Source organism: Argopecten irradians, chromosome 5 (genome assembly GCF_041381155.1).
Source record: "Argopecten irradians isolate NY chromosome 5, Ai_NY, whole genome shotgun sequence".
NCBI classification, from domain to species: Eukaryota; Metazoa; Mollusca; class Bivalvia; order Pectinida; family Pectinidae; genus Argopecten; species Argopecten irradians.
This window is the reverse complement of record NC_091138.1, coordinates 11,527,332-11,539,842: the sequence shown is the minus strand read 5'-3', so window position 1 is coordinate 11,539,842 and position 12,511 is coordinate 11,527,332. Positions and strand designations below refer to the sequence as shown.

The following is a 12,511-nucleotide window of genomic DNA, read 5'->3' as shown; positions in this document are numbered from 1 at the left end:
CGTGTGAAATGTTCAAACCGCTCGCTGTCCGCCATTACACATTGGTCAAACATCTTGTATGCCGAACCATGTCCCTTGCTCGTAGAGTAACACAACTTTTGTCTAGAACTGCTGAAATCGCTCTGAGAGGAGTGTGTTTACCTCATTAGGCCAATTATCTTGCCTCAAAATCATTTATCACCTCCTCGGTGCTTATGTAGTTCATTAGTTTAACGTGCGTGACTTTGGCTCGGGTATGAATACAGCGTACGTATTGTACCTGCTTTATTGTATTGATCAACGATTTGTAATTACAACGGTATCAATTATAACATTAAACATTGACGTGGAATTTGTCAATATTTAATGTTATATGTTTCATAAGAAATGTAGAACAATACATTTATGCCATAGTTTGTTTCTGGGTTATGTAATAGAATTAACCTGAGTGAATTGCCTCTTTAAATTTTCGTGAAAAAAAAATACGACAGCTCATGAAATGACGGCCCGCTTCAGAAAGTAAGACGGTAACCCTCGCACCCGCAAGCTACATCAAAGGCTGCGCCGGCGGATATCAAAGGAAAATCAGTCGTCGCCCAATGTCACGGTCAGTGCACAAACACAAAAGTTGCAGCCTTGTACTTCCCTAAAACCCAGTGTGACTTATCCTTCTCATTTACGTCCTTGCCTTCAACTACACGCCTGTTTATAATGAACATTATAATCAGAAATAAAATGATAAAACAATTTCCCTTGTACATTTTGTAACGTTACGTAGGCCTAACAAACACCGAGTCAGATCCAGGACGTGATGACTTTTTCAACTACATCTTTATATGTAGCTGCTTGGATTTACATAATTTGTTTTCATACCACATTTAAACAATTCTACAACTAACTTGTAAAAATATCAGCTCTATCTATTAAATGTTTTGTTCATAATTACCTGCTGAAACTCTGTCGGCCCTGTTCTGATAGGTTTTGTTTATTGCGGAAGTAGTATAATATTACAACTTCCGGTAAGAGGGCGCATTTGATGCGAAATAAATTGTAACTTAACATATTTCGTAACCAGAAACGTATAATTATGTTTCTGGTGTAACTTGCGATCAATTTTCATTCTCTCGAAATACATTTCATTTTAGTCTTGTTTGGAGTTTTGTAATTGCCATGGCTTATAATAACGACCTATCCAAATAAATCGAAGCATAACGTTAACTTAAAAATTAGATGATCTCTTTCAGAATCAGGGTGTGTATCGTCGTTCGGTAGTCAAAATCTTGATTAAGGTAGCTCCATACTTTTGGAAAGACCCATGTCATCTTTTTCTAACAGGTCTGATTGTCTTGCTTGTAAAGAAAAACGGGTGTTATCGAGCTACTTTTTGAAATATTTGAGCTTGAAATATACCACTCTTGATCTGGACCCCTAACTAAGACTTCTTAAACGTACTATGGATACTGTCTATTGGTCTTTTATATAACGTCATTGTACCCAAATTGATAGTGTAACCAAATTAATAACCCAATTGAGAAAATAGATGAAACATTTGTTTTAATAAAGTTAACCTCATTTCTCAGGTCAAGTTCATTCATTTGAACATACTTAGTAGCCCTACATGACACGGCTCAATATGAGTACCATTTGCCTTTTGGTTCTTGAGAAAAAGTCGTTTAAAGATTTTAGCCTTTATTCATCCATGTGACCTTGAGTGAAGGTCAAGGTCATTCATTTGTACATACTTGTTAGCCCTTTTAACAGCATGCCATAGACCCAATATGAGTACCTTGGGTCTTTTTGGTTCTTGAGAAGAAGCTGTTTTTGACACCTGTAACCTTTAATGAAAGTCAGGGTCATTTATAAAACAAACTTTGTAGCCCTTTATCCCAGCATGCTGCAGGTCGAATACCAGTAACATGGGCTCTCGGTTATTGAGAAGAAGGCGTTTAAATGAAAAGTTTATGCACGGCGGACGGCGCACGACGACGGACGACGCTTGATGACAATAGGTCATTCTGACCCTTCGGGTCAACTGACGAATCCCTGACCAAACCCCGTGTAAAACCTGTATAGCAGTCCAAGTTTAGAACAGCATCTTCTGGTACGTACAGGGCAGTCACAATATGAAAACACTATATTTTACCTTTTTCACGTAAGTACATCGATCTTACTCTTTAGATTAAGTAACATGTATACATGTATACAGTTGGGAGCAAACTAATTAACTTGGTATCTAGTGCACTTTGTAGTGAACAACGTAGTGCACTAAACATTGTAGTGCACTAGAGTGCACAACGATGTGAACTCTAGTGCACTACGGTGTTAACTCTAGTGCACTACAATGTTAACTCTGGTGCACTACAGTGTTAACTCTAGTGCACTACGATGTTAACTCTAGTGAACTACATAGTGAACTTCAGTTTTACAGTGCCTGTGATACACACATGTTCCAGTATAACCTTACAAATACAAGTATATTCTTATTTGTGGTATAACTTATATTCGTTTTGAAATAAATATGGATCCTTACAATTACTGACAATTGTTATATTGGGGATGAAAGTAATATGGACAATTAAACTTGTCAATTAGATAACTTGTATTTTTAGATACAGTGTTCATGAAGCTACATTTACTCTAGATAGATTATAGGTTTTAACAGATATTTATAAAGTATATTATCTAAATATCTGATTTTACATACGTTCATTCACGTAATCACATCATTTTCTATACTAGATCTCTTGGACTAGAATATATATTATATATTTGACGGCCAGAGGCAGAATTATAAAGTGTCAGAGCGGTGAAATACACATACGATATAGCTAGGTGGGTTTGGGGTGGGGCTTGGGTATAAGGGAGCCCAAGGGGTATTTCTCGAAGCATTTACACATATAGTATAAATTTAAACTATATAATACATAATTAATAAACCCCTCTCCATCTTCCCAAAAAATATAAATAAAATAAAAACAAGATAAAAAAACAACGTGTATAAATTATCTTAATTTTGAGGGAAAAAAATATTATAACAATTATTCTCAATTGAAAGAATAAGCGTATTTTGATAAAAGTAGCAATATAAGTTGATTATTATTAGTAGTATGTACACAGTTAGACTTTACTAAACTAATCAGGTACAGAGGCTGTCACAGCATGCTATCATCTGCATTGAATGCTACAGTATAATGGAACCCCTGGGGTTAAAGAAAATAGGCACACCTTACCTGTGACGCCTGGCTGACATCTCATGATCAGGTAAGGTGTCACCTCAGGTGGTGGGATGGGGAAATAGGGAGATAAAGGGCCCTGGGCCTAGTAACCAAAACGACAGCCCAGTGTTTTTATAGTTTACGGTATACAAATTGCAAGTCATTTATGCAGGTGAAGTGTATACCTGTATCCCCATGTACAATGTGTACAACTACACATCAATTATACATTTACTTACATCTACATGTACGTACATGTAATAATGATATGATAACAATTAAAATAAATTAATATGTACACATATGTAGTTAGAAATCCTTGATATATATATGATAAAAATACCTAAAATGCCTCTTGGCAACATGAATTACATATGACACTCCACATTATTTTAATGTACAGGTCATCACTTTTAGTTTATAATCTTTTAATAAATGTACACAACTTTTGCTTAATTTCAATATAGATTACGTATGTTTATACATAGATATATATAGAGATAAATCAAAATTTAAAGATGCCCCACCGCTGACAAATGGTAGTTTTTCACTATCAAAAACAGGACCAGACAATTAAGTATTTTTCTTCTGTTACAAAAGTTACTTAGTTTACACCATTATCACCGTTGAAAAGTTTGAGCTTCTCATTTTACTTCAAGTTAAAAATATGAAATATAATTTATTGAATCCCTAAAAAAATTGAAAAAAAAACCAATATAAAAAACAATTAATTGCATCCATAAAAAATTCCGTGGCACTATATCCTATGGAATGAAGTACTGATTGCGCATGCACCAAAGGCGAAATAAATTATTTTATATTAATTTTTATGTTAATTAGACATATAAACACGATTAAACACCAATTATTGTTCAAACGATGAACATCATTTATGCTCTGCCGGCGGTGGAGCATCTCTAATATATCAATCAAAATATATTTCAAATATTATGATGTAATATTACATGGGTAGAAACATATGTTTAAACAAAAATAAGGATTTGATTTAAATATCACTAAAACGACAGTATTTTTTTGTTAATTGAACTGGCTTCATATGTAATTACAGGATTAGGAGTCGGGCAGTCATGCATGGCAAGACAGGCGACCTCTAGCTTGGTTTCTTGCCCTGGAGCCTGGCCGGTACAGGTAAAATTCATTGTGCCAGGCGACTTATGAGGGTATAATAAAAGTGTAATAGCCAAAACTGCTAAATGTACAAAATCTGACATTCTAAATGTGAAATACAATTACATATAGCTGTTAATGTCTGGAATGGCAAGAATAAAGATATATGATTCAAATAAATAAATAATAAAATCAAATAAAAAAATAAATTAAATACATGAAATAAATTAAAACAAATATAGCTATTTATATATCTAGAATACCTCATTTTTGATCAGTAATAAATATAGCTATTTAATTAGTAAATGTACGTCATGGTTGGATTGTGAAAACATAATAAAAGACGCGCAAAATGGATTAAGGAGAAAAAGGAGTTGTCAGGAACATATCTACACTCTTTACAATATTATTAGCAATAGAAAAAACGCTAATCTCTCAACGTTTACATGTTTCATCGATCTACAGAAGGCGTTTGGTACAAGCTCTTACCATGTGGTATACGTGGCAAAATTTACGACGCCATTATGTCGTTGTATGTATATATAGTAACGTTAAATGTTACGTCAGAGTAAACGACGTTTTAACAGACGGAATCAACGTTAACAAGGCTGTTTGTTGTCTCTCGCAATTTTCTCAATCTTCATCAACACTGTCAACGACCTTATACAAAAATTAAATGAAACATCAACGCCAAGTTCATTTGTTCTTCGAAACGCTTCTCGATTTTACAGACAAGCACAACCACAGGGACCTGGCACGAAATTTTTTAACCAATAGTATACATATATATATATTATAGTATCGATACTATAAAAATATATATGTATACTGTTAGTTTCAAAAAAATCGTGCCAGGTCCCTGTGAGCACAACGCTACATAATTTGCATAATGTAGTCACGATATGTAAAATCGAGAAGCATTCCGAGAGAAAAATTAACACGGCGGTGATGGTTAAAGTAAGTGAGCTACACGATGTTAATGGAGTTTCTACAAAGTACGGGTCATGACACCTCCAAAAGAGATTATGGATGAACACAGTTATGGGTACTATTTACCACCACAAGCGTAGATTTTGTGATTTTGGCTTGGTTTTTGAGGTACCCATTAGAGGCGAGACGGCATTTCGACCGGACAGGGAATGTCTACCTAGCAAATTTTTCGTAAATTTCACGATTCATCAAGCCATAACTTCGTCAATACTTGGCCAATTTTGTTCATCAAACACTCAACGGAAAGATCAATTATTTCTCGTTAAGGTAAGATATACGTCAATGGTGTATAGAGCCCATTTATTAAAATAATCATGGTATAAAAAAAAATAGGTTCGTTTTTCTCGACCGCCGAGTTCATACCCTTGATACTATAATATATATATATATGTATACTGTTGGTTAAAAATTTTCGTGCTACGAGCATAGGTCAGGTCCTTGTGGCTACGAGTGCGAGTGCATCAAGAAATATACTCGGCGAAATCAAACGCAAAGTATTCATACGTGAGGAACATAAATGGTTTCATAAGTTGTGAAATGGCCGAGGTCTTGTTAACGGTAACAAGTTGGGAACTTATAGGAAGTTCAAAAAAGATCTACAGCCGGAACCGTATATAACCTGTTCGTTACCACGACCACACCGTAGTGTCTTAGCTAAGCTAAGATGTGGCAGTATACCACTGCATATAGAGACAGGCCGCTTCACTAAGTCGAATAAGACGAGAGAAAACAAAACACAATTAAATAAAAAGGGAAGAGAATATCGAAAGACAATTCATATTAATTTTGAAAAATATCAAGAGAAATGTGCGAAAGAACTGAGAACACTATCAAGATGTAATCCTAAGGCTTTTTGGAAAACTTTGAATAAATTTAGTCAGTCGACAAAGAAATCCCCTTGTATTCCCTTAGATATTTTCTATAGATACTTCAAAAAGATTAATCGTGGTGATGATGATGATGATGATGGATGATGATGATGGTGATGATGATGATGATGATGATGATAGAAGTGGTGATGATGATGATGATGATGATGATGATGATGATGATGATGATGATGATGATGATGGTGATGATGATGGGGATGATGGTGATGATGATGATGAGGATGATATATTGAATAGTGAAATAACCGAACTTGAATTACGTAATGCTATTAAACAGTTAAAAAACAATAAGGCCCCTGGTATTGACATGATATTAAATGAATACTTAAAAAACTCTCCGCCTGAACTATTAACTATATATTGTAAACTTTTTAATGTCATTTTGGATACAGGATTATTACCTGAGAGTTGGACTATTGGTATCATAAAACCCATGTAATAAAATAAAGGAAGTGATGAAGATCCGGATAATTATAGAGCAATAACCCTTATAAGTTGTCTTGGGAAATTGTTTACTTCTATCATAAACACAAGGTTGAATAAATACTCTATTCAAAGAAACCTCATTTCAAAAAATCAGACAGGATTTAGAAAGAATCACTCCACGATGGATAATGGTTTTATTTTGCAAGTCTTGGAAACAACAGATACTTTTACATATTTAGGCATCACTTTTAAATATAATGGTAATTTTTCCAACGCTATTAACAGATTGGTTGACCAACCCCAAAAATCAATATTCGCTATATGTAAAAAGGTGCGTAACCAAGCTATTTCAATAGATTTACAACTAAAATTATTTGATTCGTTAGTTGAACCAATACTGCTATACGGTTCCGAAGTTTGGGGGTATGGGAATTTAAAGTCAGTCGAGCAAACACACCTGAAATTCTGCAAACGAAAACTTAAAGTCAGAAGTAGCACTCCAGATTTTATGCTGTATGGGGAACTGGGAAGATTCCCACTCGAAATAAATATTAAACTGAGAATGCTGTGTTTTTGGATTAGACTTATACAAAATGAAAATAAATTAAGTAGTATACTTTATAAACTAATCTCGAAGTTACATTTCGAAGGAATATACACTTTTAAATGAATATCTTTCATTAAAAATATTTTTGATGAATCTGGTCAGTCAAATATCTTCCTCAATGAAATACAAATGATTAACAGTTTTTATAAAAGTTTTATGAAACAACGCCTTCAAGATCAGTTTATACAAAAATGGTCCTCAGACGTGGAAAATTCCTCCAGAGGGCAAACTTATCTAATATATAAAAAAGAATTTGGATTTGAAAATTATCTTATAAAATTATCGGAAATGAATAGAGTATACATAACTAAATTCCGTACATCAAATTTAAAAATTCCAATTGAGACTGGAAGATGGCGTAATGTTGAGAAACGTGAGAGAATATGCCATTTATGCAATGAAAATATCAGGGATGAATTTCACTATCTTTTTGTTTGTAAACACGAAGAAATAAAAAATATACGTATTGAATATATCCCACAGTATTATTATAGTAATCCTAGTCTTCATAAGATGGGTGGCCTTTTAGGTATTTGTAATATCCAATTATTGAAGAAGGTGTCTCTATTCATTAGAAAAATGATGGTATTTTTGTAGATGTGAATAAAAGCTATGATAGTAGTACGGTATAAGTATTGTTAATTTCCAAATTAATTGTCCATATTTTAGTAATTGGTAATGATATATATTGTCCATCCTGCCACGTGCAGTTAAAATGTAACTTGTATTTGTATAATCCATGTAACACATTTTAATGTGTCTGGGAGACTATAATAAAAATCTTTGCAAACAAACAAAAAAAAAAAAAAAAAGAAAAAAAAAAAACCCAAATTTTCTAACCCAGTGACTCCTTTACAAGAAAGACTGTGTAAATATTGTGATTTTAACGAAATAGAAACTGAATCACATTTTTTATGCGACTGTACCTTTTATAATGAAGAACGGCAAAGACTTTTTAACAGAGCTAATATTATCAATAATGACTTTTTAAAGTATAGTTCCAATGAAAAATTTTATTACTTGATGTCAAACAGTGCAATGCAGTCGATTTTAGCTAGTTCTATATTCAGTTTTTAAAGAAAAGACGTTCAATTTCTTTTTAGTTACATGTACATATTGCCAAAGCTATAACGTGTACTATATCGAATGCTTATATTTTAAACAGTGTCTCGTAAGTCTTTTAGACTTAACATTTTAATTCAAATATATTTTATTGTATGTTTGAAAAATGTGTGACACTCTAATAAAATATATTATTATTATTATTATATATGTATTATAACAAGTATAAGATATTTGATCCTTATTTATTTTTTAAGTAAATAAATAAATAAATTCATTTAAATTCTGAAAAAAAATATCTTAAAGGCCCATTACCTTTCCGGAGCAAAATATAAAGGTTTCTTCAAAAACATTAATAACACGAGAAAATGCATACCGATGATCTAAAATAAGGTTACGAAACCAAACATATGCAAGATTTCCTGTGTAATATATGAAAACAGTTGAGAGTCAATTCGCTGTTTTGCCGTCTGGTGCAGTGATAGTCGACTACCGCGCGGTATTTAGGACGACGGCGGAAAACATAATACGACCCGCGTTATGAAAATAAACATTTTATTTATTTTAATCAAATCGTTCAGAAGGTGATGATAAATGTAATATTAACGGTAAGTTAATAATTTTTAGGACTCTACAAAATTATCGATCTTGTTTTACATTCCCATTTTAAAAATTAAAAACCGTTTCGGAAAGGTAAAAAATATCTTAAGAAAAGTTGCATGTGGTTAAGCCATATTGCAGGTTACGGTATATTCCTGACTTTAATATTAAAACTCTAGCTGTACTCTGTATCTAAAAGTTAACATAACTAAGTTAGTATGTAAATAATTAATTTATTAAATAAAATGGTTACTTGTTTTGGTGTACATAAATGGGTTTCATATGTGTAATTTAGACTAAATACAGAGTACATTTGGTAATTCATCTGAATAATTGAAAGATATTCAAAACCATTCAATGAAATATAAACATGAACTGATTGTACATGTACAATGTAAGTAGGAGTATCAGGTTCATTTATCTTGTGCACTACGATGTGAACTCTAGTGCACTACAGTGTTAACTCTATAGTGCACTACGATCTTAACTCTAGTGCACTACAATGTGAACCGGAATTAACTTTACTTGTGCATTCCATTGCACTTCACTACCAAGTTTAGCTTGCTCCCAACTGTATAAAGTTTTTGCTTCTCCTGAAAAAGTTGTAGTTTAGGTATTAGAATGTTTTGACTCCCGAACAACGCTATTGATCATACATATGTTTCTATTGTTACCTAGAATAGTTGATTGACATACACAGGTATAACCTTAGGAATATTGTACATTGTCATATACAACAGGTTTATAATACAATAATGCATAATCATGCATGTACATATTTTGTATGATGTACATCGTAAAGTAAAACCGATGCAGTTTTAAAGTATTATTTGTACATACAGGTTAGTGTTCGTGGCTCGTTATTGGGACGCTGTAGAGTCTTTTAGTCTTAACATTTTTTGACATTCTATAAACTTTTTTTTACCATTAGTTGCCAGAATTTTCATAAAAAAATAGTAGAACTTAATCAAATTATCATGTTAAATATATTTCTATTGTGTTACTAAATATTTACTATTGTGTTCATTTACAGACCGACGGTGCCAAGGAGAAGACCAAAGTTACGACTTTCAAAATAGTATGTTTCTGATACGTTGGATTTCAGAACTTTTATGAGAAGAAAAGGATTTTGTGTTAAAGTTCGAGTTTTGAAAATGACTGGATGGACGGCACGGCGACACAAACGGCAAATATATGACCACAGGCATTTGCAGATTAAAATATAATCTGACACCTTGTCATGGTAGCAGAGAATATTACCAAGACATTTAAAAATGAAATCTTTATTAAGAAAAAAATGCAGGCGCCTTTAATAGGACTCGAGTTTTGCATTGGGTTGGTTCTGTTCTATATCAAATGACTATGATTAGACGATTTTAGGTGTTTTTGTATTACAAGATGTATCATTTTTACTTTACCAAAACTTAACACATAAAATGCAAACAGTACGATAGGCTATGCCGCTTTATTGTATACTGTATGTGATTCCCAAGTTCCTGTGGTACAGATCATTAAGATTCATTCTGCTCAAAGAGATATCCACAGTGATAGTCGATTTCGTTTTAAGACAACTTTCACTTCCTAGTAAAACTGCCAATTAGTCAGTGGCGACTCCCTGATCAGGTGGTTTCTAACATTTTGTATATCTCTCAATTCGCCGACTACACCCTCGAGTTTGATCCAACGGTGGCGATAAAGGCTACAGTAATATGTAGTTTTATTTCTTAGTAGATCATTAGATTGCCGTCCTGGTCCTAGACCGACTACTACTCGGTTTCTCCGGAGTATTGAGGATACATTATAAAACGTGGCCTGATCAGACAAGACAGCTGTTCTGGGCTGTGTATTTTGAAATAAACCTCTCCATTATTTCAGCACGACTATACATGTATTCTGATCTTGACACAGAGAACCAATTTCTGTGTTCAAGAGTACGTCTTATCAGGAACATATCGGGATGGGTAAAAAGTTTAATAGCTGTTGTCTTTTCTGCACAAAATGTGATGAGAGAGACTGGAAAGAATATCGCCTTTACAAACAGCCATGGATTGACAAAGATGCACGCATATGTAAATACTAGTAGACAAACTATAAAATGACAACTATTCAAGTAAAAGAAGACAGGCATTTCATAATGTTTTATCACACGACACTCTAGGTTTAAGAGGGGACTTTACATGCATTGCTAATGTGTTATAATGAGTCCATTGACAGGGGGTTCTTACGTGTGTAAGCATCACGGCATTGTACACTGTACACGGTACTGTAAACGGTATTGTACACGTTATTGTATACTGTACTGTATACAGTATTGTACACGTTATTGTATACTGTTCTGTATACAGTATTGTACACGTTATTGTATACTGTACTGTATACAGTATTGTACACGGTATTGTATACTGTTCTGTATATAGTATTGTACACTGTACAAGGTATTGTACACAGTACTGTTCACGGTATTGTATACTGTACTGTATACAGTATTGTACAATGTACACGGTATTGTACACAGAACCGTACACTGTATTATACACGGTATTGTACACGATACTGTAAACGGCATTGTACACGGTACTGTACACGATACTGTATACGGCATTGTACACGGTACTGTACACGGTATTGTACACGATACTGTATACGGCATTGTACACGGTACTGTACACGGTATTGTACACGGTACTGTACACGGCATTGTACACGATACTGTATACGGCATTGTACACGGTACTGTACACGTTATTGTACACTCACCCTGTTATCGTTATGCGATTTCAAATCTCATAGTGTGGCTGGTAAGGTTTTTGCATGGCTTTCGAGTAATAAGGGATTTATTACTCCCAAGCGAAGCGAGGGGGTAATAAGTCCCGAGTGACGAGAAATCATGCAATAACTGACTCGCTGCATGCTTCTTAACCTCGAACAAAAAGACAGGTTGAATAAAACTATACATTCTCCGTCCCTATACCCACAGCACTCATATTGTTCTTTGTTTGATTTACATGCATCTATTATGCTCGTAAGTACTTTTCGGTACCAGGGGTTCTTGGTCAATGTTAATACATCAGTTTGTGATTATCCATCGTAAGGAGTATAAGGATTTTGCCATGTGTAGATATAAAAACTTTGATTATGCAAATTAGTGCACCAAAATATAAAAAAATTATAATTATCATGCTCTGTTCAACAATCGGAAGAAAAAGAAGTATTTACTGAAAAAAGAAATTGTTGGAAACATAAAATGTGAAGTAAATTGTATTTGAAATCAATTCCATCTGTATAATTCCAAAGTGTCATTTGTTGGGTAAAGGTTCCTGATGAGTTAAACATTTTCTTTACAATACTTTGAGGTTGATATTCAGCTATTATATGATAATTGTTAATAAATTAATTGAAATGTTTATTAGTTAAAGGCCCGCTACTTTTCCAAAACGGTTTTTAACTTTTAAAATGGGAATGTAAAACGAGATCGATAATTTAGTAGAGTCGCAAAAGTTCTTAACTTACCGTTAAAAACTACATTTATCATCACCTCCTGAACAATTTGATTAAAACAAATAAAAGCTTAATTTTCATAACGCGGGTCGTCTTATGTTTCCCGCCGTCGTCCT

General features: G+C 33.5%; 1 protein-coding gene across 1 annotated transcript in view; it reads right to left on the bottom strand.

Moving 5' to 3' along the window:
* The window catches only part of LOC138322854 (protein FAM234B-like), a 43,564-nt gene extending 42,585 nt beyond the window's left edge, over nt 1–979 (bottom strand). The window contains exon 1 of the mRNA XM_069266998.1: nt 926–979. The gene's annotated coding sequence lies outside the window, so the exon portion shown is untranslated. The remainder of the gene's footprint in view (nt 1–925) is intronic.
* Between the last annotated feature and the right edge of the window lie 11,532 nt (nt 980–12,511).